The following is a 14,435-nucleotide window of genomic DNA, read 5'->3' as shown; positions in this document are numbered from 1 at the left end:
GTGGCTTATCTTCGAATTCATTTCTCTTAAGTTCATGACTGTAATGCAGATTGTTTGAACTGTTTCTGTTGTTGAACCCTAGATAACTAATGAAATATCCATATAAATAAAACAGAATGTTCATATGTGTGTATGCATGTATATACCGTATAGAAATCCGCAATCCCAGGCCTAAGAGCGAGACGGAAAAGAGAAAAAACTGGTAGTAGAACTTTTTCAATAATAGATAATTTTTTAGGGGAGTAAATCTGTTCTTAACAATAAACAATTCATTTCTATTTATTTTTTCTTCCTAGCATTGCAGGTTGGTCGGGGTGCCTGAGGCCGAAGTGGCCCTTTACCCCTTCCTCGTGGAGTGGAGGATCCTTGAATCCTAAAAATGAAAGTAGAGAATTAATTATGAACACATTGCTCGAGTAATATCATGAAATGATACATTTTTAACATATATATAAGTAAATAAATACTTGAGAAAAATAATACTAAAAATATACTTGCTGTAAGAAGTTTGTCATATTTAATTTCTCACGTACTATTCAATTTTATCAAAGCTTTGTCATTTTTTTTACAAATCAAGTAAATTTTTTCTTAGGAAGAAGCAAATTCAATACATAAATTGTATCCGTTAAAAAAATTTGTAGTTACGGATATTTTATTATTCTTGATAAAAAGCTAAAAAGGAAATTTATTTGTTGCCAGTTCTTTCGACTTCATTATATGGATTTTCAGCCTTGCGTAATCCTCAAAAATCTCTCTCCGGACACTGTACGTTACATAGAATTTGATAGTTGTTTCATAATATGTGTGAGTCCGGCCAGGTGGCAGAGTGGTTAGCGTGCCTTGCCTGACTGCGAAGCCAATGGCTGCGGGTTCGAGTTCCGCTCTGGGCATGGGTGTTTCTCTCTCTCTGTGCAGGGGTGAAAGCGTGGACTATACGGTTAACGGTTTTGCAAACCTAGGTACGTGTCCACGTCTGGAAGAAAAGAAAAAAAAAAGAAAAGGGGTGAAAGCGAGACGGAAACGAGGAAAGGCTGGTAGTAAAACCTTTCCAGTTATAGCTAGTTCTGGGGAGGAGTTTACTTATTCTTTTTTTTAAATTTTTCAACAATATCTACTTTATCTTGGAAAAGAAGCAGTTTTATATATATGCCAGAATTATAATAGAAATCTCGATAGTTACAGATATTTCATTTTTTTCGAAAAAATGCTGGAATGAAATGTTTTACTTACCAGGTTTTTCTCTTTTCCGTCTTGCTATATAAGGGCTTTCACCCATGTCTCTGTGTTGTCTTCTGATGTGTGAATGTATGAATGTGGCCCACTCTATGTACGCGTATTTGTGGCAGTGTGGCGTGGGTAATGTTGCTCGCCTCCGTGACTTTGGTTCACAGGTGCCCATTGGGTAACGATAAATGAGCAACACTTCCGGCACCTTCTAAGGCGTAGAACGAAAGTTCAGTGCCTTATTAAAAAAAATTGTGTGAGTTACTAATTGTGTGAGTTTATGGCACGAATTTATGAATCACACTAAAGAATAAATTGATTTTTGTTTCCTGTTGCATGCTGATGTTTTTATTACTGATCTTGGATATTTTCATTTAGCTGATTAAAAATCTGTAATCGGTTTCCCTTTCGAAGTTACAATTTTTTCGATGAAATTTTTATTCTATTTTTTGCAGAAATGTACAGTGTGCAAAAAATAAAAAACGAACTTTTGATCTAATAATTAACTGGATAACTTTTGATCTAATGATCGGATCTTCACGTTATAAGATTCAATTTAATTAGTTCGAAGGGGTGACCTCAAATATGCTTAATAATTAGTGCAGACGATATCTTACGTTAGGAAATCAGACACGAAAACGCACTTCCTCTAATGAAACGTTCCTTCTTTTCGACGGATTTAGAATTTTAACCCCCAAAATTTATTGAGTTGCCTCAAACTGGAAAATATGGTCCCCATAGTTTGGTCATGAGAGCGGTTCCATGTTTGAGAGGATTGAAAATTTTTCTCGCGCAATTATAAAATTAATTTATCGAAAGATACATAATTCCATTCAAAAAATTACTTTTCTTAAATATTTAACATTTGTTATTATTTTATTTAATATTAATCAAAAAATTTTGAAATGTAAAATAAAAATTTTTTTCTTTTTTCTTTTTACATACCAAAATACAAAATTTGAGTGAAGTTGGTCGAATAGTCCCTCGTAAATCGAATTTTAAAAAAGTTGAATATTTGAAAATTGATATATTTTAGGAACAAAGATTAAGAATAAAAAATAATTAATAAATATTTCCTAAAAATGTTTTTTCATTTAACTATCTTTGAATAAACGAATTTCATAATTTTGTGCTACATTTTTTCATTCGCTTAAAAGATTCTCAAATTATGGCGAAATAGGCAAAAAGTGAAAATAACACTAAGAGGTCCAAACCTTGGACCGCTTCCCTGACCGAACTATTGGGACCATATTTCTCAGATTGCTGAAACCCCTTATAAGTTGGGAATCCGTTTTTGTCGAAAAAAGATATATTTATTCAGACAAAATAGAATTTCGTAACTTAAAATATCGCCTGCCCTAACTAATTAGTATATTAAGTATATTTGAAGTCACTTCCTTGAAACATTAAAATTGAGTCTTTGAACTTGAAGATCTGATCATTAGATCAGATCTTCAAGTTCAAAGAAGTTATTCAAGGAAGTATGTTTATTCATTTTGCGAACTGCACATGTTTAAAAACATTATATATTGCTCAAAACAATTAAAGATTATTGTAAGTCTTGATTAAAATAACGGTATAAGCAAATTTTTTGTTGTTGCATGAAATAGAAGAGAGTACCAAATGCAAACTTTTCTTATTTTCAAACTTCGCAGTATGCAAATTTTTAGTTTGACGTTGAAGACAACACTTTAGAGGCAGCAAATTTGAGTTTGCTTACAAATTAATGTATGAAAACATGAAGAAAATATGATAGACATTCAGTAAGAGCGTTGTTAAGATGAGTGCCGTGTCTCAACAAAGTCATTTAACCGAATCAGAAGCTTGGAGAGTTGCTGGTTAGTTAGAGGGGGTCAAGCAATATGCCATTCTTCTTCAACAACACCTTCGCTCGGCTACCGACACCACAGTTTCGACACCAACTGTCCGAAACCACCTTCACGCTGTTAGTCTGTATGCTCGCAGTCTAATGGTGCGTGTCACGTTAACATCAAGGTACCGTCGTACCCGCAGGGAGTGGGCAACAGAGCACGTGAACTTGAGGAGAAATGAATGGCGCAATGTTCTTTTCTATGACGAATACCGTTATTCTGTTCATCCTGATAATTGGCTTATTTTCATGTGGAGACACTAGAAACAATCCTTCATTCGTGCACGAAAGTGCAAGAATCGGCGGTGGGGGAGTGATGGTCGATGCTGGCCTCTCTATGGGATACTGTGAGACCTATGGTAGTCCCTTACGCTGCAGCAATTGGAGATGATTTAATTTTAATGGACTACGATTGCCAACCACATCATGCTAACTTGGTGAATGATTTCATTTTGGAGGGAGGAGGGAATCATACGAATGATTTGGCCAGCGTGCTCTTATCTCGCGAATCAAATCGAGCATGGTTTGGACATTCTAGGGAGATGAATTGCTGGACGCCTACCACCCCTACAAACTCTTCAAGAACTGGATCGAGTGCTTATGGAGGAGAGGGACAGAGTGCCTCAGCCCCTCATTAATAACTTTATTGACTCGATACCTCAAAGGTGTTCATCGTTGCTGTTCGTCTGAGGAAACCATAGCCCATACTAAAAAAGATTTTTTTAAGAAAAAACCTTATTTTATTTCTTTTCTCTCATATGCACAAATTGTGTTTTTTTCCCTTTTGTACCCAAATGCTCAATAAAACGCATTTTTTTCTTTCAAACATATGTCATTTTTATCTTATATGGCCTACAACGTTTGTCGATAATGTATCAATCATTCATACAATTCTCCAGGTGCAAGATCTACCCGCAATCTCCATATCCTTTTATTACTTTGAGCAGTTTATATAACATTGAGACGCATATATGAAGTGCCAAAATTTTTGGGGAGTTACGGCACAGCAATATAGGACCCCACTCTCGGAAACGTCATCACACGCCTCTAGGGCAGAGCTGAAAGCATATATATATATCGAGATGGGGTGCGAAAGACCATTTCATTCTAGCATATTTTCCGAGAACAATTATATTTCTGTCACAACTAAATTTTTATTTACAATTATACCATATATATGTAACAGCTTTTTTTAATAGTAGATATTGTGAAATAGTTTAGAGATAAAAGAATAGATTTACTCCTACCGAAAACTAGCTGTATTTGAATGATTTTACTTCCAGCTTTGTTTCGCTTTCACCCCTGCACTAGGGGTGTTTGCATATTATGAAGGATTTCTTCGCAGGCTTCTAAAGAGGTCATAAGAAGGAAGCACCCCTAGCTGCAAGGAATGAAATTTCCTTACACACAGTTACTTTTTTATTCTAAATCTATATCTCCTTAACTCGTATATCAAAATTGTTATCCATGTGCTAGGACGAAACTTGTTCTTTTTTAAAATTTTCAATAAATCGAATTTTTTTTTAATATTGATTTTTTCAAGCAGTTTGCATCTCAGTTTTAATTATGATACCAATTTCAATTTCTCACTGCAAAAACATCATAAAAAAATCGTAAATTGTTCACTTTTACATTCATTAAATTTAACGTTCTTTGAACGAAACAAATTTTTATGTTGCCCTTTTTATAAACATTACTTATTATACTTGAATATTTTCAAACCAGTTGAAGCTTACTTTTTTTTGCAAACTAACTTCAAAATATTTATGCATCGTAAAAATTAAAAAAAAAAATTCAATTGTCCACCCTTATTTTAACGATGCATATGCATAATGTGCATTTAAGAAATATGTTCTTTTATAACAAACTTTCCATGAATAGTTGCTTGTTTATCGGCTTTTACAAAGCAATTGACTGTCACTTTTTAATAGGAAATAGATTTACAATTTAATCCTCGTGGAAAAAATATATAAAAATTTGAAAATCATACTCTTACAGGTCTGCTAACTACTAAGCTTTTTGAAAAATATTTAACAGATAATAAAGAGCTGGACAAACAGGCATAAGATATGAACTTTAAAATTATTTATATGTAGTTGCGTGGAATATAAGTTTAGATTAATAAAAAATAACCCATTAAAACATTAACACAAAAGCTATCACTATAGTAAATTTTTACAAAAAGTTGGCAGCTCTACTCTTAACAAAGCGTATTTTGGACAAAACATATTTTTTTAAAAACAAAATTTTTAATATTTTTTAATAAATATGAACGAAAAATCTTAAAACCCTGATTTTGAGTCGTGATGCCTCAGGATATAGAGCGTTCGCATTCCAATGAAACGAGCCGGGCTCGAATCCCAGCCATGGCTGGTCGATAGGAATTTCACTCGGCTAGTACCAACCACAGTGTTGACGTAAAATATCCTCTGTGGTAGACGGATCATGGGTTAGAGTCCCCTTGACGTCAGGCTCAGAGTAGGAGGTTTCGTGGCTATTCAACGATGGTTATAAAATAAAATAAGAGCCCTGAGTTCGACTACAAGACTTTATTTACGAAATTCCTGGTTGGATCACAAACTTACACGAAGCCATAAATGCTGATCAAAGCAATTTATAAAAGCTCAAGAATTAGTGTAAAATTCACATAAAGAATACAACTCTTGAAACCCCTCATAGGAAAACACTAAAATATGCCACTTTATTTAGAGAAACTACTATATGTACAAACCATAAGACCGATTGCTATTTATGGTTCACCAGCATGGTGTTCTGCACCAGATCACTTACTAAATAAACATGACATTTTACAGAATAAAATATTACTATCAACTGCAAATGTTCCATACTACGTTAGGAATGAAACTTTTAAAGATGGACATAAATCTTTTAAAACTCTCCCAATATCTATACTCAATGAGTGTTAATTTATCAGACGAGCAGAAAAATATGACTAAGAAAAGTTTAATGATATCTTTAGCAAATAATTTTTAGCAGAAGATATTTCTCACAAACAACTCGCGGAAGGATTATAACCAACTACTACGAAATTTCCGTAGTTCCGTAAATTTCCAGAAAAATTCAAAAGAAACAAACCGAAGTCAACGAAGATATCGGTGTTTACTTACTGTTGTAGTTTTAATTTTCGCCTATTTTAAAAATCCCACCCTACTGACATGATTAAATCGTGACAAATAGGGCTTCTTTAATTATGCTTGGAACAAAAAGGTGGCGGACCATATGACATTATCGTTTTCCGTAATACTTTAACACGTTGAATGCAATGGGGGTCATCGGTGACCGGTACTGAGTTTGTTTGTAGCACCACGTGGGTCACCGGCAACCGACGAAGCCAAGATTATTAGAAGCACATGATTCGCGAAAATTTTTAATTTTTTTAAATCTTATTATCGTTACTAAAAAGGTTTGAAGAAATTAATGCCCTATAGAACACACGAAAATAGTTTTATTTATATACACAGAGATGCCAACTTGCTCCGGACAACGAATAAATATTTTCAAGTGGAAGTTTATTAATTGTGATTCTTGGTTTAATAAATTCAGTATAGTAGATTTTTATCCACCATTATATCTAAACAATTCGTAGGCTTATATAATTCACCACTTTTTCTGATAAGTGATGTTTTTTTACGTGATGATTGCATTGACCTTTCGTTAGTAGCATCTAGGACCTGCCCGATCAAAACAGTAATGTCGGCCATTTGCGTTTGAAACCGATTGCATACCTGCCAACTTTTGATCCATTCCATTATCATTTTTCCCAGTGGTATTAAAATAGAATTAAAACTTCAATTATAAGCAAATAAATACGTTGTATTTGAGAAAACTTAAGTTGACGACCATGACAGTAACGCATATTAATATATGTGCCTAATTTTTGTAAGAATAGTGGTGATGAATATCATTTAAAAATTAAGATTATAAAAGAAAAAATAGTATATAATTACTACCACTTTAAGTATGAAAATAAAATCTTCCGCAAAATCCGGAAGAGTTGGCAGGTATGCGATTGGTTGATGTATGTTTTGCAAGTAGGGGTCTGGCTTAACTAAGCTCTACTGTCGACCGAAAGGTTCCTTCGGGTTTAATTAGTAGCAGAGACTGGTGATGCCAATTATCTAATCGAGATAAGTATTCTTAAAAACAACGAGATGTCGTCTTCAATTTTGTCTGCTTAAGCAAAATATATCTTCGCAATCTTTTAACAGCAGAGATGCCAACTTACTCCGGACAGCAAATATATGTTTTCAAGTGGTAGTTTATCAATTGTGATTCTTGATTTAATAAATTCACTTTGATAGATTTTTACCCACCACTATTTCTAAATAATTCGTAGGCTTATAAAATTTACCACTTTACAGATCTTATGTCATGCTATACCTTTTAAAAAGCAAGCAAAAATAGTCAAATATTAGCAAAATTTACTTTGAAGTTACTTACCGTTTTTTTTCATTATTTCGGCATGTCCGGAGCAGTTGCATACCCTCCAACTGCTACGGAATTTCCGTAGTTTCAGAAATCTTCTTTTCAGACGGTAGCAAAATTAATGTCTTAATATTTAAAAAAAATTAATTTTAGCGTAACCTGTCCACTATTACTTATAAAAGTGCAGGCCATATGGCTAGATTAAGTTCTGATAAAAGTTTTATGAGAGATCCATTTGCTTTAAAAATTTCTACTTTGGTTCACTACCACTAGAAAGAATTATTTTCAAAATCCTCATAAGTTGGAGGGTATGCAGTTGGCATCTCTGTAACAGCACAGAGGTTAAAAGAGCAAAGCGAAGAGCAAAAACGACCAGCATAGATCCTCTACCATATCCCCAACTCTTCTTTTGCAATCAACTTCAATAGAAAACTTGTAGAAATATACTGGAAAAATTTATATTTTTAATCTATTTTAATGATTTTTATTTATAACCAGTTATTCCAGTTCTTAGTCGCTTGTGGCCTCCCTGACAATGCAATACAAAACTTAGTAGCACTTTTATGTAATTTTTACAGCACTTGTATGCCAACTTAAATATTGGTAAGTTTCAAGTTACAGAATTATTTTTGATTTCGCTTTAGTTTTAACGTAATTAATCCATTCTTCGATGCTTGAATTCGATGCTTGAATAATTAGGTGATGAATTAAGTAGTATAAGTTGTAGAAAATAATTTAATTACGCTTATTCCTCGAAAGTGTCACCACTCGAAAACTGACTTATATACCTTTTTACCTTTTCATAGTTTTTTATTTGACGATGCCTTATAATCAACATGATTTGTTATGTGAAAAATTAAAGATAAATAAAAGATAAAAGAAGAATGTCATGGCCATGAATTAGAATGCAATTAGTTATAACAAGCATACGAATTTATGAACGTTGTTTATTTATTTATTTTTTGCAATCCTAAGTATGAGTGTGGAAAAAAAGTCTCGTCAACCTAGGTTTTTGACATCGTTCATTGTTTACAGATGAATAAAATGAGAGTAAGCTGCAAAAAAAAAGGTTGCATTTCACACCATACCTTGAATTTTTAAGATGTAGAGGAGGAAAAATGACTTAAAATGAAAAATATCAAACTAAAAAATTACTTAAATGTCGTTGCTTAGAAAATGTGCTAGAAAATATTTTTTTTCTGTTCAGATGCGTTCTTTTTTTCGGTAGCAAGCAATGGTTATACAAGTAATGGAAGAAAATTTAAAGTTTCTGAAACGTTAAGATTAACGGAACAGTAAATTCGTGGATTGATTTTCGACAAGACAGGTAGATAATTTTTATTATTATTTATATATTTTTTGAATTTCATATTTTTTATATGTATAAACTGTACAAAATTGTTTAAATTTTCACAAAATTAAAAAAAAGTAATTAAATGGTCTTAAAAATTGTAAAAATGTTGTGATAACACTTCATAGGTACTTTTTATAGATTTTGAAAATAATTTAAAATTTTAAACAATGGTCTAAGGTACCCAGGTTAAACCTTTATGACTGACTGAATGTTATTTCATGGTGACTAAGGCTCCTATACTACCAGAGCTGACCTATCAAGCAATATTGGAGCAAACAAGTTCTCAAGTTAATGTTATTTTAGTATTCGTTATGTTATTACAGAGATGCCAACTGCTGCGGACACGCCAAAATAATTTAAAAAACGGTAAATATCTACAAAGTAAATTTTGCAAATAGTTGACAATATTTGCTTGCTTTTAAGAATGTAAAGCATGTAATAAGTTCCATACCCTCCAACTGCTGCGGAATTTCCGTAGTTTCAGAAATCTTCTTTTCAAACGGTAGCAAAATTAATGTCTTAATATTTAAAAAAAAATTATTTTAGCGTAACTTGTCCACTATTACTTATAAAAGTGCAGGCCATATGGCTAGATTCTTAAGTTCTGATAAAAGTTTTATGAGAGATCTATTTGCTTCAAAAATTTCTACTTTGGTTCGCTACCACTAGAAAGAATTATTTTCAAAATCCTCATAAGTTGGAGGGTATGTAAGTTCTATAAAGTGGTGAATTATATAAGCCTACGCATTGTTTAGAAATAGTGGTGGATTAGAATCTACTAAATCAAACTTATGAAACCAAGAATTACAATTAATAAACTACCACTTGAAAATATTTATTCGCTGTGCTTATGATAGCTCTTTGCTCCAACAATAAATGATAAGTCGGCCTGTCTAATTCAGGGGCTCTAATGGTGACAATTTTAAAGAGTGGACGTAATTATCCTTTTACTAACATGTTTACTCTTTAATTCGCTACAAATTTGTTAAAACTTTTGCTGAATGGGGAGAAGTTGGCAACTCTGGTTATGAAAAACCCTTTTTGCCAATTACTATAGTACTTATAAAAAATTTGAAATATTTTATTAAATGCAACGTTATTGCATTGATCTCGTGTTTATTCTTATAAAGGGTAACCTCAATTACCCTTATTCTACAAGTTTTACTCTTTATTTCGTCTAATCTGATCGTAAAATATTTTGACCATGTACTTATATGTTCCAGAAAATTTGAAAGATCACAATTTTACATCTATACTTATATATTCATTATTTTTAGTACAACTATAAAGAATTTGAAATTTAAAACTTAAATTGATTGATAGTAATTAATTGAGTGTTTAATTTACATACAATGGGCATATATCGAATTCATTTCTAAATAAACACTTAACATTTTTACGTGAGGGTGGGTGTAAGAGCTAATATTTTATATATTAAACTATTTATAAACTAAAATTTTTAGATTTCTAGTTCATTTTGAACGGTACATAGTTTAACTGTAACATATAAGTTTTCGAATCTTTTAGAAGTAGTGGTGACTGAAAACCCCATAAATCGAATTTATTAAACCAAGAATCAAACATTAAAAGAGTGCCACTCGAAAATATTTATCCACTGTCCGGAGATATATATCCACTGTCATCTCAGTGTTAAATATAAATTAAAATATAAATTGATTGATTGGTAGAGTAACGATTTTCAACAAAGTAACGATTTGATTAAAAGTAAATTTTAAGAAAATATAAAAAAAGTTCTTTTTTTAAATTTTTTTTTAACAAACTTATGCTCAATTCGTTCCAGTGCACTTTAGCCAGGATGGCGACACTTATTTAACAAACTTTATAAACAACTAGAAATGCAAAACTATTTGCCTTTAAAAGTTTAATAAACCTTATTCTTTATACAACAAGAATCTAGTATATGTCGTTTCACTTAGAATCTAATAAGTTGCTTTACTAAATTTTTCAATCAAAATTCTCTGTTTCGAAAAAGTTTTGACCCGCAAAATGGGCATTGACAACGCCTCCCTAATATAAATTAAAGCCTCCACACTCTTTCTTATAGGTAGTCTGATCAGGCCACTATGAAAGCAAATCAAATTACGAAAGAGTCATTTAATATAAAATTCGATATAAGTAAGAAAGTGGTTGAAAATATATATCTAAAACAATTCTTTAATGTATGAATATTATTAGTTTGACTTATTTACTAGTCAACCACCACAGATTCAATTCTCAAACATATATCACAAATTTCTTTCAATTGCTTTTAGAATCTGGGTTCATGCGCATAACTGGTTCACTTTATAAATAATCGGCGCAAGACTACCTATGAAAAACCGAGTGGAGGCTCTCTGATGTAGGCAGTGAGCTAAAAAATGCTGAGAACCTATGGTCTAGAGCAGGGGTCTCCAAACTACGGCCCGAGGGCCACTTCCGGCCCGCGGGGAGCTAGCATACTTGAAAACTCCTTTTAGAGAACATATTTTTTATAGCAAATTAAATTTAGTTTACTGAAGTGTTCTAATTTTATGTTGAATAATTATTAATATGACATCTACATTGATATGGTCATGGGCTAACTACTCATAACATTGTTGTAGGCTTATTGTTTTTGTGATAAGTTGGATAAAGAAACACAGAATTGTAATGAGTAAAGACATGTATAATATGCAGAAAATTTAACTTCAGTATATAATAACTAACAAATTATTGAAATGAATCCAACTAACATTTTATACATTTTAAATAAAAACATAACTTATAACAAGCATAATGACATATGAAATACTAATGAGATTTATGTAATTGAGATTTTCCACTGACAATAGTTTGTAGTTGTGGACTAATTTTACTTGTACCAATTATTAAAAGAGATTTAAGATGCTCATCAGTTAATTTAGATCTGTAAACATTTTTTGTGTACTTCATTTTGGAGAAGGTCTTCTCACACAAATAAGTAGTACCAAAAACAGAAAACAGACCACGAACAAATTTATGCAAATTATCAAATTGTGTCAGTGGAAGACTCTTATAAAATTCCAACAAAGATGAGTTTTGATATTTGTTCTTAATTATATCACTGCACTGTAGATCAATCATTTCCATTTGAAGTTCCGGGGCTAGGGTTTCAATGTCAGTATCAAAAGGATTCTGAAAATTCTTAATTTGATTCGCAATGGCATCAAAGTCCGAGAAACGAGTATCAAAATTTATTTTCAAAGCACTCAAAGTTTCGATTGCAAAATCGATAGGAAACTCAGTCTCAGTGGTGTGGCTGAATATTTCACATGTTTTAAAATGTGAAAAACATTTACTTCGTAGTTGTGATTGAAACAGTATCAATTTCTTCCGGAATGATTTGATATTAGTGTATAAATCAGGAAAATGCTGGTTTTCTCCTTGCAATCCCAAGTTCAGTTCGTTCACATGTTTTGTCAAATAAACATAGAATGCTAACTTCCACTGCCATGCGTTGTTTTGTAATTCAGTAAGAGGGCGATGCTTTTCATTCAAAAAAATTTCGATCACCGCTCGAAGTTCAAAAAAGCGCTGAAGGACTTTCCCACAATTAAGCCAACGTACGGCAGTATGATAAGGTAAGTCATTTTCTCCAATCTCTGCAATAAATTGTCGGAATTGTCGGAGATTCAGCCCAAAAGATCTGATAAAATTAACAGTTGATATGATTGGTTTCAGAGCTTCAGACATATCCAAACATTTTCCGCACAAAGACTGTTGATGAATGATACAATGTAAGACAAATGGTTTTGAACCACCGTAATTTTCTACAGCCTTTGTTTCATAATGACGTTTAATGTTATATTCTTTGAGAACGGCTATGTTTTCATTGCAAATCAAACATAGCGCCTTGTTACTGGACTCAATTACGAAATACTGAATGTTCCACTGATCTTTGAATTTTCTGCATTCACTATCAATTTTTCGCTTCTTTTCCATACTACTAAATCACACACAAAAGCAACAATTCAAATCAAAATACTGTTACAAAGATGTCTTAAACTTAAACACGTTTTAAGGAGGTACGCGTTTTAACGCACTATTTTATTTCACAACAGTGTCATAAGAACTGACTTGTGGTTGCGCCACTAGCCTTCTTATATATTCCAATTACTGCCATCTAGAAGTGAGTGGAACTTTCTCGAACCAACGAGATTATTCTGTACGTGCTATTAGCGCCATCTGTTAGCGATAGAAGGTACTACCTATTTCCGCTTGTGTCCACCAGATGTCGTGTCACGTCACTCCTCATGGCTCGTACTCTACGACTAATCTAGAAATTACAGATAATGACAGGAAAATTAATAATATGCAGTGTTGCCGTTTTGCTGACTTTAGTCCGATTTGCAGCCTTTTTTAAACGTTGTGTACTTTTTCGGACTTTTTTTTTCATCATTGGACTATTTCACTTTTTACCACCGGCAACAATGATAATATGGTTTTGGCCCTCGGAACTTACTGGAGTAATCAGTATGGCCCTAAGGCTGGAAAGTTTGGAGACCCCTGGTCTAGAGCAGTGGTTTCCAACTGGCTGCCCGGGGGTCGCATCCGGCCAGCGAAGCTTTTTTTTGTGCCCCGCGAACTGAAATATATTACTTGTCATTTTTTTGCGGACAATTTTCGTAGAAAATCTGTATATGTTTAAAATACTTTTCTCGTTAATAAAAGTCTAATTTCTTCGTTTCTGTGAAATTTAACATACCAACGGTGCAAAAAAATTTATTTCTCAGGTTTTGCATTCAAGAAAATTTTTATTCAAATACAAAAATAATCCTGTATGTTGCTCTTTTTCATTTAATTTTTTTGTATTTTGTGAATATAATTTAGCATGTGCGAATCAGATATTTTCTTCAAGAAATTCTCCGATTTAACTTTTTAGAACCACTCATTTTGGACGAAAATATTTACACATACATTTGTAAATCTTAAATTTAAAATGTAAATATCTATTCTCTGGTGGTTGCAGCAGACAAACCTCAATTTTCTCATTGAACATTTTGTGTGCTACTATGTAAGTTTTAATACCAACCTTTTTGGAGTTTTATATCTTAACAATTAGATATCTGTTGCACATTAATTGTTTAATACATAGGTGCACATTAAATTTATTGTAGCTCGAAATTTTTTAATATGCAATTAAATATTTTTAAAAATCTACTTATTTTAATTTGTAATTCAATACTTTTGTTTTGCACAACTTTCAAAAAATCTGACAGCAATATTTAATGCTCCTTCAAACATGAAAGAGTCCTATATAAAATTTTGATAAAATTGCGGCCATACATTTGATTTGTGTTTTTGATTGTGGCCTCCGGCCTCATGTAAGTTGGAAACCCCCGATCTAGATCAAGGAAACACTTGCTGCTGTGAGGCATCAGACGCAATTCGTGTTGATGCTCGGACACAGGGGCATTTGGTGTCCATTAATGGACCTAGGAAGATTTGTACCACTGAAATTTAGCGGTGTTTTCTTAACTATATAAACGTTAAACGTAGTTAAATATATAATACCAAGAAACA

Source organism: Parasteatoda tepidariorum, chromosome 5, assembly GCF_982258835.1.
Source record: "Parasteatoda tepidariorum strain Cologne lab strain chromosome 5, Ptep-v5.0, whole genome shotgun sequence".
NCBI classification, from domain to species: Eukaryota; Metazoa; Arthropoda; class Arachnida; order Araneae; family Theridiidae; genus Parasteatoda; species Parasteatoda tepidariorum.
Note: the sequence above shows the minus strand (reverse complement) of the source record.